Here is a 20,135-nt window from a genome sequence, read left to right as displayed (position 1 = left end):
GGTTTTAACTTTTGTTTTTACTGCATTCACCTGACAGGGTGGATCATGTGATATTTTTATAGAGTCGGTCGATACGGACGCGGCAATACTTTATATTTATATTATTTTTTTCCTATTTATTCCCATTTTTTTTATTACTCAATTATGGTTATACTTTTCTTTTTTACTTGAAACGTATATTTTTTTTTAAATTATGCAAAACTTTTTCCCTTTTTTTTTTTTTTCCTTTTTTTTTAATTTCACAACATTTGGGGGTCTGATCCCCTGTACAATGCATTACAATACTTCACACTGTAATACACTTACAGCCTTCCTTCCTGCCAGGGGCTTGGATCTCACAGGCTTACATCGAAGGCAGCCCCGACTCCTGTGGAAGGCATCTGGATGCCTTCCTCTGGTCCCCGTCACAGCAGCACGGGGACTTAATGGGGAAGGGGAGGGAGCTCCCTACCTCCACACACCCCGCACATGCCGCGGTCAGAGCTGACCGCGGCATAGTGAGGGTTAATGCGCCAGCATCAGTGTTTTCACTGATGCCGGCGCATACAGCAGGGTTCCGGCTAACTGAAACAGCCGATCCCCTGCAGCTGATCAGGCGGGCGCAGCTCCTGCACCCGCCCGATCAGCGGGCAGTAGTACATCTGCGCTGGTCAGGAAGTCACTTCCTGCAGCACCGTACTATTACGGCGCTGGTCCGGAAGGGGTTAAAGGGTTTGTCTTACTTCAGTAAGTTGCATTTATCATGTAGAGAAAGGTAATACAAGGCACTTACTAATGTATTGTTATTGTCCATATTGCTTCCTTTGCTGGCTGGATACATTTTTCCATCACATTATACACTGCTTATTTCCATGGTTACAGACCACCCTGCAATCTATCAATGGTGGTCACGCTTGCACACTATAGGAAAAAGCACCAGCCTCTCTGGTGGCCGGAACCATGGGAGCGCACATAGGCTAATGCTTTTACCTACAGTTGTGTTCAAAATAATAGCAGTCAGACATCACTAACCTGATCAATTACTGTTTTTGGTAGAAATGATATTTCTACATGGCAAATAATTTACTAGCAGGTGTTGTAGAGTAATAGAAATCCAACAGACCCAACAGTCATGACATGCATGCTGCTGATTTTCTATAATTCAATCACTTATTGAAAGGGGCATGTTCAAAATAATAGCAGTGTGGAGTTCAATTAGTGAGGTCATTCATTCTCTGAAAAACAGGTGACAATTATTGCCCTTATTTAAGGAAGGAAGGCAGCAAATGTTGTACATGCTGGTTACAGTGCATTTCTCTCTAAAATTCTGAGGAAAATGGGTCGTGACTCGTTCCAGACATTGTTCAGAAGAATAGCGTACCTTGATTAAATAGTTAATTGGAGAGGGGAAAACATATAAAGAAGGGCAGAAAATGATAGGCTGCTCAGCTAAAAAGATCGCAAATGCTTTAAAATGTCAACCAAAACCTGAAAGACGTGGAAGAAAGCGAAAAACTACCATTCAAATGGATAGAAGAATAGCCAAAATGGCAAGGACTCAGCCAACAATCAGCTCCAGGAAGATCAAAGAAGGTCTAAAGTTACCTGTGAGTACTGTTACAATGAGAAGACGCCTATGTGAAGCCAAGCTATCTGCAAGAAGCCCCCGCAAAGTCCCAATGTTGAAAAAAAGACATGTGCTGAAGAGGTTACAATTTGCCAAAGAGCACATTGACCGGCCTAAAGAGACATTTTGTGGACTGATGAAAGTAAGATTGTTCTTTTTGGGTCTAGTGCCGGAGACAGTTTGACAGACGACCCCCAAACACTGAATTCAAGCCACAGTACACTGTGAAGACAGGGAAGCATGGTGGCACAAGCATCATGAGATGGGGATGTTTCTCATACCAGGGATCATGGATCAGTTTGAATACATCAGAATACTTGAAGAGGTCATGCTGCCTTATGCTGAAGAGGAAATGCCCTTGAAATGGGTGTTCCAACAAGACAACGACCCCAAACACACCAGTAAACGTGCAACATCTTGGTTCCAGACGTTATGGAGGGGCCAGCCCAATCACCGGATCCTAATCCAATAGAAAACTTGTGGGGTGACATCAATAATGCAGTTTCTGAGGTAAAACCAAGAAATAGAGAAGAACTGTGAAATGTCGTCCAATCATCCTGGGCTGGAATACCTGTTCACAGGGGCCAGAAGTTGGTTGACTCCAGCAAACCCAGATGTACAGCGGTTCTCAGAAACAGCGGTTATACAACCAAATATTGGTTCAGTGATTCAAAGGAAAGCAAAATCTTCAAACATTTTTCAGTTTATATAGTGAATGTTTGAGTTTGTAAAGAAGAATACAAGCACTGCTATTTTTTTGAACAGTCTAATATTCACTTTTCTTCAATTTTCTTAGAGGAACAACACATATTTGATATATTTTTCTTAATGTTTTGATTTGGAATAGCATGTGTAGTGTTCTCAATGCATTTGTGTGTATGGATATGGAAGCTATTAGGGCTCTTTCACACCTGCGTTATTGTCTTCCGGCATAGAGTTCCGTCGTCGGGGCTCTATGCCGGAAGAATCCTGATCAGGATTATCCTAATGCATTCTGAATGGAAAGTAATCTGTTCAGGATGCATCAGGATGTCTTCAGTTCCGGTATGGAACGTTTGTTGGCCGGAGAAAATACCGCAGCATGCTGCGTTTTTTGCTCCGGCCAAAAATCCGGAACACTTGCCGCAAGGCCGGATCCGGAATTAATGCCCATTGGAAGGCATTGATCAGGATCCGGCCTTAAGCTAAACGTTGTTTCGGCGCATTGCCGGAGCCGACATTTAGCTTTTTCAGAGTGGTTACCATGGCTGCCGGGACGCTAAAGTCCTGACAGCCATGGTAAGTGTAGTGGGGAGCGGGGGAGCAGTGTACTTACCGTCCGTGCGGCTCCCCGGGCGCTCCAGAGTGACGTCTTCTAATGCTTTCAGTACACTTGCGTTTTTCCGGATCCGGCAGGCACCTCCGGCAACGGAAGTGCATGCCGGATCCCAACAACGCAAGTGTGAAAGAGGCCTTAGAAGGATTTTTAGCTTTTTTTACTTTTTTAAACACGCTGCTATTATTTTGAACACAACTGTAATATTGTGCAAACACGACCACCACTGATGGATTGCAGGGTGGTCTGTAACCATGGAAACGAGCAGTGTATAATGTGATAGAAAAATAAATCCAGCCAGCAAAGGAAGCAATACGGACAATGACAATACATTAGTAAGTGCCTTGTATTCACTTTCTCTACATGACAAATGCCACTTACTGCCACAACCTCTTTAATAATACTGCACATCCTCATTTAATGTAATGGTGCAATACAAGGCATAATTCATGGATAGGTATGGCATGGTTCCTGGAAGAGTGAAGCTATGTTTTGTCAGATCCTGTACAACCCGTTGGGTCGGCTTTTCATGCAGCAGCTCACCCCCTCTTTAGAGTCAGTGGTCTACCCAGTGTACCAGAGGAGGCTTTGGTGGAATTAGGCTCTAATATAGTAACATCGTTTATAAGGCTGAAAATGAACATCTGTCCATCCAGTTTGGCCTGTTCTCCTGCAAGTTGATCCAGAGGAAGGCAAAATACCCTGTGAGGTAGATGACAATTCTCCTCACTTAATCAGGCAATCAGAATACCTCCCTGGATCAATGACCCCTCTCTAGTAGCTATAGCCTGTAATATTATTACACTCCAGAAATACATCCAGGCCCCTCTTGAATTCCTTTATTGTACTCACCATCACCACCTCCTCAGGCAGAGAGTTCCATAGTCTCACTGCTCTTACCGTAAAGAATCCTCTTCTATGTTTGTGTACAAACCTTCTTTCCTCCAGACGCAGAGGATGTTCCCTCGTCACAGTCCTGGGGATAAATAGATGATGGGAGAGATCTCTGTACTGACCCCTGATATATTTATACATTGTAATTAGATCTCCCCTCAGTCTTCTTTTTTAAGTGAATAACCCTAATTTTGATAATCTTTCAGGCTACTGTAGTCCCCCCATTCCAGTTATTACTTTAGTTCCCCTCCTCTGAACCCTCTCCAGCTCTGCTATGTCTGCCTTGTTCACAGGAGCCCAGAACTGTACACAGTACTCCATGTGTGGTCTGACTAGAGATCAGGAAAGAGAATAAAAAATTTTTGGGCATGCTTCTTTAACATTATGCATCAAATTAGACATGTTTACCATTCTGGAAAAAAAACAACAACTTTAAATCCTAGAAAACCCATAAATATATTTATCAGTGGAACCTCCGGGGAACTTAAATTTATCAGTCTCAAAAATGGAAAGAGATTCAAAAGCACTTATGGGCGCCACATTGAGAGAGGTAGGAAAAAGAACACCGCAAACAGAGAGTAGTATTCTAAAGGACTTTCTGTCTGCATTCATTCTAGTGGACACATATGTTGCCTTGAGGAAAGATTAGCATATTCAGCGAGGTCATCACTCTCTCATTAATGGCAGCCAGCCAGGGCCATGTTTCCAGTTGGTGGGGCCATCATGCTGGGATGGGGTGACTTTGACAGTCAAGGTTTCAATTTGGGGATATGATACAGTAGCTCACCATTTCCCTTGGCGTAAGGACAAAACTTTCATCATCCAGAGGACAAGTGTCTACTGTATGGTCTTGTCATTAGCTAATCCTGTGACAGAGAAGCTTTCTGATGAAGCACTGTAGCTCGCAAACCTCTTCAAAGGCTCCTCTGCTCTTCCTTTCTTAACAAATTGGCAGCTGTTACGACCTGATGGTCTCTTCATGTTTATATAAATGTGGACATATTTCACTATTTTAGACATTGCTCAATGGGGAAATTAAGTAACTATAAGAGAAGTCAGGAGGCTAAAGAAGAACATGTCAAAGATAAACTTTGTCAGACTACATTAACATAACATCTCAAATCTTGTAGTTGGTGTGCTAGTGATTCAGCACTTTCAGTAGTTTTCAGCACTCAATGTTTAGTTCAGATGCCTGGCTGACTGCAATAATTGGCTGTATCCATGTTCTCAGGATGCAGATATAGTTGAATACAATGGTGGATAATTAAAGGGGTTGTCCCACAAAACAATATTCTACAGTTTTGAAACCAGCACCTGGATCTGAAAACTTTTGTAATTGCATGTAATTAAAAATGTAGCATAGCCATTGAGTTATTTAATAAAAATATATCTGTATAGCGCCACCTGCTGTTTGTTCTTTCTCTTATTTCTTTGTCCTGCTCACTGAGACGGCCGCACATGCTCAGTTTCAGCCTTCAGCTGCCTCCTGAGCTGTGATGGGGAGAGCATGGACACACCCCCTGAGCTGCAGCAGAAAAGACACGCCCCTTGAGCTGTCCGCTTGACATAAATCTAGCAGAGCAATGAATAGGGAGATCTCTGGATCCATGTGAGGTACAGGGCTGGTTCTAGCTTTGTTAGAAAGCCATGTACTATATGATCTGATTTTCATTTTTTTTACATTAGTCATGGGATAACCCCTTTAAATACTATGGTGATGCAGGGAGCCTTTGGTACTGGCATGCACTCAAATAGACCACAGTTTAAGCCTGTAGTGTATGAGATGATAGGGCCACATACAGGCCAGCACCGATGGTGCAGTGCAGCGATGCATTGTGCTGCCTGCCTGCGAGTTTGTTAGACAAGAAATTATCCACTTGACTTGAAAATAGAGTAAGGTAAGTATTAGGTTTTATTGTGTTTGTAGGCACTATTATTGTCGGGGGAGGACTCTAGGAAGGGGAACGAAGAGAAAATGATTGTGGGGGCACTATTACTGTGGGGCACAAAGGAGCTATTATTACCTTCGGGGACACAATTATGTTGTAGAAGGCACAAAGAGGGAGTCTTGCTATAGAGGTACATTATTACTACAGTGGGCCATAACAAGAATATTACTGTGCCTGGGCACAAAGGAGGATATATTTGCTATGGGGAGCAAAGGGTTTTTTATTTATTCAAGAGGACAAAAAGAATGAATTTCTATTGTGCAGATGGGGAAAAAAGGACAATTATCACTTTTTGGAGCACTAAATGGACTGTCACAATAGGTAGGTAAGCAGGGAAATAACCAAACACAGGAAAACAAACAGAACAAATAACTATGCCCAAAAGCTAGGGGGAAAAGGGTCACCTCCTAGCGATCCCTAAAAGCTTTCCCTAAACTGCTGTGCCCATGTGCATACCCTTATGGTGGATATGCACATGCCCTCGTGCCTAAACCTAAACACCCTGGGCAAACCCTAAGCAGCAGGGAAAAGGGAAGAGGCAACCTTCTTCTTCAAACCAGGAGGAAGCAAGCGTCTCCCTAGAGGCCTAGATAAAACCCACAAAGGGAAATAACGGAGAGGACTTATCTTGAGCAGAGCTGGAGCAGACGATCCACCACACATCAAGAGCTCCCAGGAAAGAACTATAACCCGCACAGGCCACTGGGGGAAGGAGGGATAAATAGTCTCACTAACAATGAAACACAGTACACCTGAGGGAAGGTGAATCCAGCTCAAACCCAAATCAAAACAAACAGAGAAGTCAGACATGTGCAGCCAGTCTGACAGATCTCCGCACATTTACAGGGCAAGGCGTGACATGGACACTATTACTGCAGGGCATAAAGGAAACACTATACATTTTGTGGTTGGCACCATGGTTTTTACAGTGATTTAGTCCCATCTACTTCTTTGTTGCAGGCTTGCCATACAGAGGTTTGGAAAAGCAGGGTGATGAACTCTGTGATAACATTGTATAGTGGCAGCAATACTGCTTGTCAGCCATCTTTCCCAGTGGTTATAGTTAACAAATCGGGTAAGACATGGGACTATGAAGTGGTCTATCTTGAGTATAGAAATTGCCCATTTGCCAATAATATTTCAATATCTCTATACATTCCTGTCTTCTTTACTCACATTTTTTGTGTTCTAGTTTTTGGGGTTCTTTTGCTTAAATTGGTTGTCTCACTTAATCAAATAGCATTTATCCTGTAGGTAAAGTTAATACAAGGCGGTTGCTAATGTATTGTGCTTGTCCATATTTCCTCCTTTGCTGGCTGCATTCACTTTTCCATCACATTATACACTGCTCATTTCCATGGTTATGACCACCCTGCGATCCAGCAGCGCTTGCACACTATAAGAAAAAGCACCGGCCTCTCTGGTGGCCGGGACCATGGGAGTATACATAGGCCTGAGGTTTTTCCTATAGTGTGCAAGCACGACCACCACTGCTGGATTGCAGGGTGGTCGTAACCATGGAAACGAGCAGTGTATAATGTGATGGAAAAATGAATCCAGCCAGCAAAGGAGGCAATATGGACAATCCCAATACATTAGTAACTGCCTTGTTTTAACTTTACATGATAAATGCCATTTGCTGAAGTGAGAGAACACCATTTACAGGGGTTTTCCTTGATTTTGATACTGATGACCTAACCATCAGTATCTGATCAGTGGGCGTCTGACACCCAGGACCCCTGCCGATCAACTGTTTGAGAAGGCACCGACGCTCCTGTGAGCATTGCGGCCTTCTCGCAGCTTAGGCGTCTTTCACTCTAGCGTTAGGATTGTCCGGCAAGGCAATAGCCTGCCGGATCCGCACCAACGCTAGCACACGTGTGCTGCCGGAGGTCCGCTCTGGCCCCATTCACTATAATGGGGACGGAAGTGAATGGGGCTGAGTTTTGATACCAAGCACAACCGCTATACAATGTACGGCACTGTGCATGGAAAGCTGCAAGAAGGCCGCGTTGCTCACAGGAGTATCAGTGCCTTCTCAAACAGCTGATCGATGGGGTCCCGGGTGTCCGACCCCCACCTATCAGATATTGATGACCTATCCTGAAGATAGGTAATCAGTATCAAAATCTCAGAAAACCACTTTAATTTGCACTGGTCTTTGCGAGTAATAGACAACCCAGATAGTGCTGCAGGGTGTTCTATAAATCAAGAGATGTTCCTGTATTGATCCTTGTTTCGACTGTTCGTATGGTATAAATACACTGGCTGTAATGGAAATTTAAACTCATATTACATAGAATTATACAATAATGAAGGTTTTTTTTTATATAAAAGAAACCTTAAAATGTGTTCCTCAATAGTCAAGGAAAATCTGCCAATGCATATGGTGACCAAAGAGCTTTGAAGTAGGTGACTATATGCCATTAAATTTCATATACTGTCCATATACTTCAACTTAAAAAAAAAAAAGCGTAATGCATTCTGTGTTTTTTTTTATGCAAGACACCTTTGTATTGAAAAGAGTAGTCCACTATGCTTTTCAATAAAATGCGAAAAAAGGTATACCTCCTGAACATCTGCCAATGGGAGCACTCAGACCCCCACAAGTCGCTAGGACGAGAGATAAGCGTTTGTGCATTGAGCATTCTCTCCTCAATGTAGGAGATGAGATCAGTAGAAAGTCTACGGACTCCTCTGCAGTGAGGAGAGAGTGCTTCTCTCTCCTCGTTCTAGAGATACCTGTGCCATTCACCATTTTGTTCTGCCCATTTGTGTTATGGTCAATGTGACGTTAGGGCACAATTCTGATAACTGGGTTATTTCTACGTATGGAGATATCGAATATATTCTTGAACGAAGCATTATGAATATTGAGTGACATCTCTTTTAAGCTTTAAGTCGTCTATTAAAAATGACTGCAACGTCCTGAAATTTAGATGAAGTGTTTAATTGCGCAGAGCAGTTGACTTTAGGCTTGAGGAAACTGGCATTCATTTGATCACGCCACAGAAGTGAGACACAAAGGGGAAGAGGCCGTATAGCACATCATAAAGAGCCTTTTTAGCATTACGTAAAGGGGATTTTTAAGGAATGCAGCGTATAAAGCTGTAAGAAAGTAATTTTTAAAGCTCTGTTTGCTACTTTTATGATCTGTAGTAACAGACTGAGTAGGGTTGATGGGCAGAGATCCTGAGTGAAAGTTTTATTCATTTCAAGAGTTTAAGGAATACCCTGGGAAATTAGAATTGGAAATGTTGAGCCTTCTCTCTGCACCAATGCCTGTCTGGCCAAGGAGAAAATAACCGTATGGGCTGATCATAAGGAACATGCTATGTTCCAGCAAGGAAATGAAAAACGGAATACCTTGTTGATGAGGTATGAGGATGAATTAATTACCCTGCAGGCCTCTCTATGTTGTGTAATATTTTATCACTCAATTATGTGATTGTGGTAAATTAATTATGTGACGGCATTTATACTCTTATTACATGACACCTTTTCAACTCCCAGACTGTTTGTGTTACGCTCCTTCCGTATAAGTAACACCAAAATTCAGAAGTGGCTGGTAATTAGGATGTCAAGTTTCTGCAGCAGGTGAATATGCATATTTGCTTGCAGAATCCTTTTCCAAAAAGAGTGTTGTGCAAGTAAAGATTTAATGTGGTTTTGGGGATTACGATATTAACTTCCTATCATCAGTATCAGATCGGCGGGAGTCGACACTCGGCACCGTCGCCAATCGGCTTTTCTTGGCCGATCCCAGAGATGCAGTACCCTGGCATCGCCACCACATAGTGAACAGAGCCTTCTGCTGCTATCACCATCCACTGTTTCCAGCGCCAGTGGCTGCCCAAAACCGATGACTAGTGGGAGTGCAGGTGTCCGACCCCCCCACCAATCTGATATTGGTGACCTATCCCAAGCATAGGGCATCAATGTCTAAGGTTCGCTGAGTTCACTTTTGATGAACCATCACCTGTTAGAAAACAGAGCAGTGTATGTTATGCCTACCGTGCCACTGCCAATTTTTCAGTCCTTGCCATATTTATGTATGAATAAACTGCCATATAACCATACTGTCCCTGGAGAGTGCCATGCTGTATCCAGCCATAGCCATAAAGCGCCCATATTCTATGTATAGATGCCAGTTAGTGCCATACATTACCAGATACATAGGGACAGATTTATCATCATAGCCTGGTAGCGTACACCGGACTGTGATAATTAGGCGCACTGCCGGATGCTGTGCCTGATTTACACCACCTCGTCATAAATTAGCTGCAGTATGCGGTGCGTGAACTAAAATCTACGCCTCAGTGAGGAGAGGTGCACAATCCTTGGCCTAATCTACACAATGCAATGAGCTCTGGAAACCAAAACGTGTGAATACAACCATACTTATGTTCTAATGACATAATTCAAGTGGATGATATTTGATGTGTAAGCCTCAGTTTAAGATTAGAGCCAAGTTTTAGATGTGGCAGCCACTTAGATGTGATAAATGTAAAGCTGACGCCTATGAAATATACTATCCTCACCTGACACGCCTAGAACATCATGCAGACAGCTGCTCAGTGTGAAGAACATCATGGCTTTCATAGGATTGTAAGATTCCTGTGGCAAATCTATTGTATCATTTCCTTTGCAAACGGTGAAGCCCTGTGTCCTGTAAAGCTCCGTCTTCTAAGGTGTTTTGTATTTCATGATTTTAGAAAGGTGATGCCAGAAAGACCCCAGTTTTTGAGGATTCAAATCCGCTTCTTGGGAACCACAAGCCATGTTTCTGTTATATGATGCTGCTGCTCTCCTTTTGGAAAGGGGATTTAATGTGTAGGATCTGGTCAAGGAAGAAGATTCTCAATATCAGATTTTATATTTGTTCCTTATTTGACTGTGAAAAATGTGGAATCTCAATATTGCAATATTAAAGTGGATCGTTCAGGTCTCCTTTCTGAGAGAACATAGATAGGAGAAATATAGTGAATACATGCTTTTTAGTAGTTTCTGTATTTTAATGTAAAAAGCTCCCAGGACTCCTAGAGAGAGCCAGAGTCCTGCTCCCCCCACTCAGTTTTTTTTTCTGTATACAAAGTAATACAAGAAAGTTGTCAGTCACTGTTTGTGTGTGAAGAACAGGACTCTCTGGTTTCTCTAGGAGTCACCTAGATGTGATAAATGTAAAGCTGACACCTATGAAATATATTATCCTCACCTGACACACCTAGAACATCATGCAGACAGCTGCTCAGTGTGGAGAACATCATGACTTTCATAGGATTGTAAGATTCCTGTGGCAAATCTATTGTATCATTTCCTTTGCAAGTTCCCAGGACTCCTAGAGAGAGGCCAGAGTCCTGCTCCCCCCACTACAAAAATGTTGTCAGTCACTGTTTGTGTGTGAGGAACAGGACTCTCAGTCCTGGCACTATTTTATGTCTCAAGTTATACAAAACTGTATATCCCTGACCTTAGCCTCTATTCCGGTGATGGCTAACCTCCAGCACTCCATCTGTGGTGAAACTACGACTCCCAGCATGCTCCATTCATTTCTATGGAGTTCTGAGAACAGCCAAGCAAGTGTACATCTTGGGAGTCATAGTTTATACCATAGATGGAGGGCTGGAGGTTAACCATCACAGCTTTATTCGTTCAATTAAGCTGTTGTGATATACTTAAATGAAGTGCCGAGAACGCCAGACGTCAACAACCTGGAGAGCAATACAAGACCAAATCGCCAGAAGCCAGAAATTGTAGTTACAATACCAGATCTAGAAGTCACAGCCAAAGTAAATCAAAGAAATATATGAACCTAGAAAAGTTCAGTATAATTGTAGCGGCATGTTTACATTGCTATATGTAAGTAGTTTTTCTAAATGAGACTTACTTTACCACAGCAACCAACAAAGAATGGTAAAAATGATTACAGATAACTGATTATGAGGCGGTGGCCATGTTGAGTCTTACCCATGCATTACCAGTAGATTTAGTAAATGATAGTTAAAGATCTCTTAAAGTTGATATAACCATGAAGGTGTTGTCTTATGACGACAACCCCTGTTGTATGCCCTGTTAGTATATTCAGGTTTCTTACAGGAATGGTCACCATGCACTGCATGGTAAATGTCTGGCTGGCCACCACTTCGTGATACCAGTTAGAAAGATCTCCGCAGCTCCACTAAAATGAAGTTGGGTTAAGAAAAACAAGGTACAATAACCCAACCTCTTTTATTGGTGTATTTAGAGGGTTTTTTAGGGTGTTAAAATTGATGAGCTATCCTCAGGATAGCTCATCAATATGTAATTAGTGGGGGTCCAACCTATGTCACCCCTGTAGATCATCTGTTTGAATGGGCAGCAGTGCTCCGAAGAACACTGCAGCCTATTTATATTACCCCGAGCACAACGCTGTACATTCTATAGTGTCTGCATTTGGTATTCCATCTCAGTTTGGTTTTAATTGAATGGTAATGGTCTGCAGAAAGGCCGTGTGACTGATCAACATCACAGGTCAAGGAAGAGGCCGCAGCTCATCCAAACACCATGGCGCCTTCCAACAGCTGATAAATGCTGGGAGTTGATCCCCCCCACCGATCAGATATCGATGACCCATATGGGTCATCAAATTTTAAGTCCCAAAAAAACCCTTTAAAGTGTTCTCTAGAAATAGGGTGAATACATAGGATAGGTTTTGGAATGGCAGGACCTGACTACCACCTTTCACTTCCACCTTTAGGCTAAACTGACCATTGTGGCCTACTGGTTGCTATGTATACGTTGCTCAATACTTTCAGTCTGTTAAATAGGGCTGCCAGGCAGCACATCCATGGTAGTCGTCAAGTCTGCACTAAGGTGGCCTTACTCTTTCAGTAGTTGTTGGCTGACATCTATTCCTCCTATCCTTCCCTTCCCCCCTTCATATGAAATTAGCTTGTCCTGACCAGGGCTGGCCTTAGGTGTTCAGGCGCCCTGTGCGAGCTAATCTTGTGGCCCCCTCCCCGTTCACCTAAACATACAAAACAATCTTTGTAACAAACATTTTTTTTTAATTACAGATAATTTAAGTGCAAGTGCAAACAAGTACAATCATACCCAGTGTCACCCATAGCCAGTCTCCTGCCCCCCTTAATCATACCCTGTCACCTTTACCCATTCCCCTGCCCCCCTTAATCATACCCAGTGTCACCCAGAGCCAGTCCCTTGCCCTTTTAATCATACCCAGTGTCACCCTTACCCAGTCCCCTGCCCCCTCAATTAGACCCTGCCCCCCTTAAATTAAGGGTGACAGACACTGGGTATGATTAAGGGGGCAGGAGACTGGATAAGGGTGACACTGGGTATGATTAAGGAGCAGGGGACTGGATAAGGGTGACACTGGGTATGATTAAGGGGCAGGGGACTGGATAAGGGTGACACTGGGTATGATTAAGGGGGGCAGGGGACTGGATAAGGGTGACACTGGGTATGATTAAGGGGGGCAGGGGACTGGGCAAAGGTGACAGGGTATGATTAAGGGGGGCAGTAGACTGGCTATGGGTGACACTGGGTATGATTAAGGGCCTTATAATGTGCCAGTAAAAAGGGACCCCCATAATGCCCCCAAATAATGTGCCAGTAAGTGTCCCCATAGATGCCCCCCATCATGTGCCAGTATCAAGTGCCTCTCTCCTCCCCCCACATGTGCCAGTATCATAGTGCCATCTCCCCCCCATGTGCCAGTATTAAGTGCCTCTCTCCTTCCCACTCCCCCATATGTGCCAGTATCATAGTGCCATCTTCCCCCCTCCCAATGTGCCAGTATCAAGTGCCTCTCTCCTTCCCCCCCATGTGCCAGTATCATAGTGCCAACCCCCCCCATGTGCCAGTATCAGATGCCAACCCCCCTCCCCCATGTGCCAGTATCAAGTGCCTCCCGCTCCCCCCATGTGGCAGTAACAGTCGGGTATTTAAAAAATAAATAAACACTTATACTTACCTCCATGTCAGCGATGAGATGCAGCCTCTTCCGACCTGTGTCCCGCGCTGTATGTCCATATATGGAGTCAGTGCTTGTGTATTTCAGAAAAGTTTCTGCTGGGACTCGAACGAGACCTTCGGTATCAGAGGCAAGGCACTTAACCACACAGCTATAAGAGCTGCATAGCCACTGACTGAAAAAATATGAGACTTCTACTGTAGACTCTGTTATAGCCAGTGTACATCCATACACATGACAGCTGCCCCAGCGCACTCAGCTCTGCTATATCTCTATATATGATAGCTGCCCCAGCACACCCAGCTCTGCTACATCTATACACATAACAGCTGCCCCAGCACACTCAGCCCTACTACATCTATACACATGACAGCTGCCCCAACACACCCAGCACTGCTATATCTCTATATATGATAGCTGCCCCAGTACACCCAGCTCTGCTACATCTATACACATGACAGCTGCCCCAGCACACCCAGCCCTGCTACATCTATACACATGACATCTGCCCCAGCACACTCAGCCCTGCTATATCTCTATATATCTATCTACTGTATAGTAATACTTATAGATATATAGATATAGCAGAGCTGAGTGTGCAGGGGCAGCTGTCATATATATATAGATATAGTAGAGCTGAGTGTGCTGGGGCAGCTATCATATATAGAGATATAGTAGAGCTGAGTGTGCCGGGGCAGCTGTCATGTGTATTAGATGTAGCAGAGTTGGGTGTGCTGCGGCAGCTATCATATATAGAGATGTAGCTGACTGGGTGTGCTGGGGCAGCTATCATATATAGAGATATAGCAGTGCTGGGTGTGTTGGGGCAGCTGTCATGTGTATAGATGTAGCGGAGCTGGGTGTGCTGGGGCAGCTATCATATATAGAGATATAGCAGGGCTGAGTGTGCTGAGGCAGCTGTCATATAGAGATATAGCAGTGCTGGGTGTGTTGGGGCAGCTGTCATGTATATAGATGTACACTGGCTATAACAGCTATAACAGAGTCTCCAGCAGAAGTCTCATATTTTTTCAGTGAGTGGCTATGCAGCTCTTATAGCTGTGTGTGTAAGTGCTTTGCCTCTGATACAGAAGGTCGTGGGTTTGAATCCCAGCAGACACATCTCTCCCTCTCCTGAGGACAGCAATACAGATGACTATGCCTGGGATTCGTCGGATTCGAATCTCCTAAATGAGAAGTGTGCAAGTTGTGAGACAGACACAGCTGTGTCATATGAAGTAGTAAGGGAGCCTCCTCGCTGTTGGCACAGCCTGGCCGCCATGCGCACCTGTTGCCATGGCGCCCTGTGAGGCTGCACAGCTCGCACAACCCAAAGGCCGGCCCTGGTCCTGACCATAAATATGTTCCAAGTGGGGAGAAGGGAATATGTGGCATACAGACACCTCTGGTGGTGGCTTATCTCCTTTGAGAACAAAATAATTGGAAATGTGGATCCATTTTTTCCCCCCTCTACCTAGGCCAAACGAATGCTGAATATCAAATATGCGTGGATGACTGGTAATGCCAAAATTGGTGGTTTCTGTAAAGACGGACCTGGTACTGAACTATGGGGCAGAGCAGGAGTCTTGACAGCACTCAAGCCTGATCTTCCCTTTATATAAACACCTGTTTGACCTAGATGATCATCCATTATTTGTTATTGCTAAAAGATGATATCGATTAAGTTTCATGAAATATTTTTTTTTTAAGGGAACCTGTTTAAACTAATGTGTGCTGCGTGTGAACTTCACAATATGTAGTTCTGGCTTTCATCATAAAGGCATTTCAGGTTTTATGAGGCACGGCAAATAGTTCCAAGTTTAGTTATACTTTGTATAGTGTATTTAATTTCTACTTGGATGCTATGCTTTAGACAATGACTTTTTTTGTTAGAAGGGCCCCAAGCAACACACTGTGATCTGCGGAGAAACATGTCAAGAAGTGTTAGTTTTCTGTTAAGCGCCCCCGCAGGGGAGATTAAGCATTACTTGGCTATTTATTCTGGGTCCTCCAGAGTGACAGACGCGCTTTGTAGTTGCCCCTCCCTCTAGAACAGGGACCTCCACCTTCTAAATATGAAAATAGGAGTACCAAACTATCTCCTCTATGTGAATAGGGCCTAATAACGTTACCTCTTGCATGTAAATATTTTCCTGCATTTTTTTCAGATTTTATCACATGAACCTTATTTATAGTCTTGTTTTTCTCCAGTGCCCAAAATATCCTGAACAAATAGACTAAAAATCTTGGTTGCAGAATTTTAACTGTGACTGAATAAGCCTATTTAATGCATTAGAGACCAATACATTTTTCTGCACGTACATTCTTCTGCCAGGATACAGCTTCTGTCTGCCTGCCAATAAATGGCTTACTGCTGCCCCTACATAGAGCTTTCTGTTAAAAAATCAAATTTGGAAAGAGTGATGTCATAGTTGGACAGATAAGTTTTAATCTGCTAGAACTGGACCCATTCTAAACGAAGAACTGAATATCCATATAAGACTAATAACGTGAAGGCTTTTCAGATATTAAGTTGTTCTTCAGTCAAAAATAAGCTATTTTAATCTCTGTTCATCCCAAAAAGCAGCGCAGAAAGCTAGTTCATTAAAAACCACTGTAGGATGCGATGCGGTGGCATAACCCTTTGTGTTCCAGGGGAATTCATAGCACTGTTGATGTCTAAATGTTGTATGGTCACTTGGAAACATTTGTAATTCCTGGAATGATTTTAAATAAGTCATTTTCCTAAGCACATCACTATTATAGAGAGGCTCTGTGCCTAATTTTGAGATTGATTTAAAGAGGAGCTGTCACCGCTCCTGACATGCCTGTTTTAGTAGCTTCATGCATTCCCCATGTAATAACAATTCTGGAACATCTATTCTTATGGCTCTATGTTGTGCTATTCCTTTATTATTCCAACTAGAAGTTATGAATGAATTGCTAGCAGTCTGCAGTAAGGGTACAGAGGCGTGGTAACAAGTTGGGGGTGTGTACCTGCACAGTCTCACTCTATCCAATCAGTGCTGCCGTTTTCAGACTGTACAGGGACGCAGCCCCAACTGGTTACCACCCCTTTCTGTACCCTTACCGCAGACTGCTAGCAATTCATTCATAACTTCTACTAGAAATCATAAAGGAATGGTACAACATAGAGACTCCAGAATTGTTATTACATGGGGAATACATGAAACTATTAAAACAGGCATGTCAGGAGCGGTGACAGGTCCCTTTTAACAAAAAAGTAGGCCAAAAAGTAAAAGTCAAATTCAAATTTACAACTTCTTGAGAGACAGTGCTGTAGATACAGACCGTCCTAAAACAGCCTGCACCTGCCTAATAACTGGAGAGGTCACAAAGTATTTGCTTCTTAATGCTCTATTGTTGGAATTGCCTCAACTCATAAAGTAAAGAATTTTTAGAATTTGAGTAAAGCTCATGGCAACTCCTCAGTACACAAGTATAGATTCATCAGAGGTTGGCGTAACTTGTGATAAATCCAAGTAAAGACGAATGTTCACTACACACGCAATACAGATTTAAAAGCCCACCTTTATTTAATTGGAGCTTAGATGCAAGTCAGGAGCAACACACAAAGAGCAGCCTATGGCTGCTTTATGTCCCACAGGATGCTCTGTAACAAGAATAATATAGGGTTAAAGCGGTTCTCAGGACTACAGACCTTGCTAACCTATCCGCAGAGTAGGTCATCAATATCAGATTGGTGGGAGTCCGACACCTGACAAATGCTCCTGATCAGCTGTGTAACAGTGTAAGAAGTAGAAGGCTTTATCCACTATCTAGTTTCCGAAACTCAGCTATCATTCACTTGAATGGGAGCTGAGATGCAGTACCCTGGCACGGCCACTGCACGGTGTATGGAGCTGTGTTCCTCCTGCTTCATACACTGTATAGTTTCTGGTCCCACAGTAGTCTGAAACAGCTGATCAAGGGGGGGGGGGGGGGGGCTGCCAGGCATTGGGCCCCCACTGATCTGTAGCCTGGAGAAACCCTTTAACTCAAGATGGCTTAATATTCATTGTATATTCAAGTTAATATATAGTTGTAGCTAAGCTGTCCTCTATGCAGCCATCTGTCCTATCCCTGTATCTAAATACCCAGGCCAAACAGGGTGCCTTGTAGATGCCCTCCCTGATGCCCAGCATCTGGGGCACGTTTTACCACCCCACCATCAGAGAGCCAGCCTGTTAGGCTCCATTCACACGTCCGCAAAATGGGTCCGCATCCTTTCCGCAATTTTGCGGAATGGGTGCGGAGCCATTCATTCTCTATGGGGACGGAATGGATGCGGACAGCACACAGTGTGCTGTCTGCAGCCGCAATTGCGGAGCGCGGCTCCGATTTTGGGTCCGCAGCTCCGCAAAAAGATAGAGCATGTCCTATTCTTGTCTGCAGCTTGCGGACAAGAATAGGCATTTCTATGGGGGTGACGGGCCTTAGTTACAGTGATTCGGGTGTGGCTGGTTGGTGGCTGGAGTCAGTGTGTGGTTGAAAGCCAGAGAAACAAGCTATGTGAGAGAGTGCAGCAACAGACAAGCAGATAACAGCCCTGGAAAACAAGTGAGAAATAAGGAAAACTGCGCAGCAACCAGTACAAACAAGAGTGCTGAAGTATATAAGTCAGTGAAAGGTAAAGCCTATAGTAAGGGTTATTGACTTTACTGGTTTTGAGAGAATCGGCAACCTAAGAAAGTAACGTATTCTAGTCTGTCATATAGGGGGAAGTCGCAAAAAAAGTGTGATGCAGAAAGCTGCAAGAGAGAAATACAGCACCCTTTGGCCACATTTGAGGATATTGTGCAGATTTTAGAGAGGCTCCATTGCTTAAAGGGGTTCTCCAGGCTCTCCTATATTAATGACCTATCCCTAGGATAGGTCTTCAATTTCAGATGGGCAGGGGTCCGACACCCGGCACTTCCGCCAATCAGCTGTATGAGGAGACGGTGTGCACAGTGCACACGTGCTGTCTCTCTTCCTCCTCTGCTGCTGCTTTGCCATAGACCTAGGGGTGCCCAAAAGTTTGGCACACAGCTGTATATACAATGAAACCTTTTTGAGAAGACCACCCAAATGTACATTGAAAAATGGTCGTTTGAGGGGTAGTTCTCTCAAAGAAGATGATACCATTGAGACTTGGCTGCAGAGGACATGTCGGTGGGAACTGGAGTGGCAGCCTAAATGAGAATTGGTTATTTTTTATGTTTTTAGAATACTGCTAAAACACATATACCGTACTAGACAAACCCTTTATGGTAAGTTGACCTAGCCAGGAACACATAAAGAAACATTTCTTCATTTGGGTACCATCTTCTTTGTCTCTCCAGGCACTCCATGGGATGGGGGTGTAGTACGGACCTGCAGGCACTCTGTTATACCTCTGTTGGTGCATATCTTAGTTTTTTAAATATGAAAGCCATAGAATTTTATGGGCCTATACTGTACCTCTGTGCAAAATCAGAGGCACATGAGAGACAGTAAGGGCCCATAGATTTCAGCTGCCACTATGTTAATAATCCAAATGGCCAGATCTCTGCTGGATCCCATTATAGTCAAAGCGGCCAGGGGGCACATAGTAACATCTGGCTAAGCCAGATCCAGAGAGCTTCGGCAGGCTGTTCTCTACCAGAACATAAGAATAAGAATGTGAAAGAGGCCTAAGGGACCACAATTCAGGTGCTTGCTACCAAGCAACTTCTATAAACAGCCTCTACTTCCCCTTGGATTTCACTCCTACTGTATATTGTGATGTGAAATATGCAGGGCCTCTTGCTCTGTGATGTAGATATCGGTTAGTTTAGTGATACCTTTATATTTGTGTAATATATCTGGTGTTATGGTTGTGCTTTTACTTATGTGTAATATATCTGACCATACCTTTTATATATATGCCTGTTCATATCTTTATATATGTGGAATAAATCTGGTTGTACTTTATATATTTGGAATGTAGGTGGCTGTACCTTTATATATTTGGAATGTAGTTGGTCATATCTTAATATTTCTGGAATATGTAATTTGTAATCTCAGTTTGGTATTTTCTTTATTAATTTGCCAAGCTGCAGTCTGGCTTTCAATTTGTTGACATTTAGAAAAGCGGGGGCTTCGGGATTGTTCATTGCCATAAGTTTATTAATTTGAGAGCCTTTTATAATGTGTTACAGTTTCCTTCCTTCCTTAGTTACTTGGAACAATTTCTAACACATTGGGATCACGATTCTTCATACAGTTCAGCCTGCTCAGCCCGATTAGAATTAGCCCAGCTCTCCAAGAATCAGTCTTTTTCTTGTTTGTGTTTTCAAGAGCAAGACAAGTTGTCAGGATTTTCTAATCTGTGGTTCATTGAGGGGAGATTTTTGAGGAGATTTCCCGCAGAGT

At 43.4% G+C, this 20,135-nt stretch overlaps 1 protein-coding gene across 4 annotated transcripts in view; it reads left to right on the top strand.

Moving 5' to 3' along the window:
* LIMCH1 (LIM and calponin homology domains 1) overlaps window positions 1–20,135 on the top strand; it is a 264,731-nt gene that overhangs the window by 92,597 nt on the left and 151,999 nt on the right. The window lies entirely within an intron of this gene.

Source organism: Bufo bufo, chromosome 2 (assembly GCF_905171765.1).
Source record: "Bufo bufo chromosome 2, aBufBuf1.1, whole genome shotgun sequence".
Taxonomy (NCBI): domain Eukaryota; kingdom Metazoa; phylum Chordata; class Amphibia; order Anura; family Bufonidae; genus Bufo; species Bufo bufo.
Note: the sequence above shows the minus strand (reverse complement) of the source record. Positions and strands in the feature narration are given on the sequence as shown.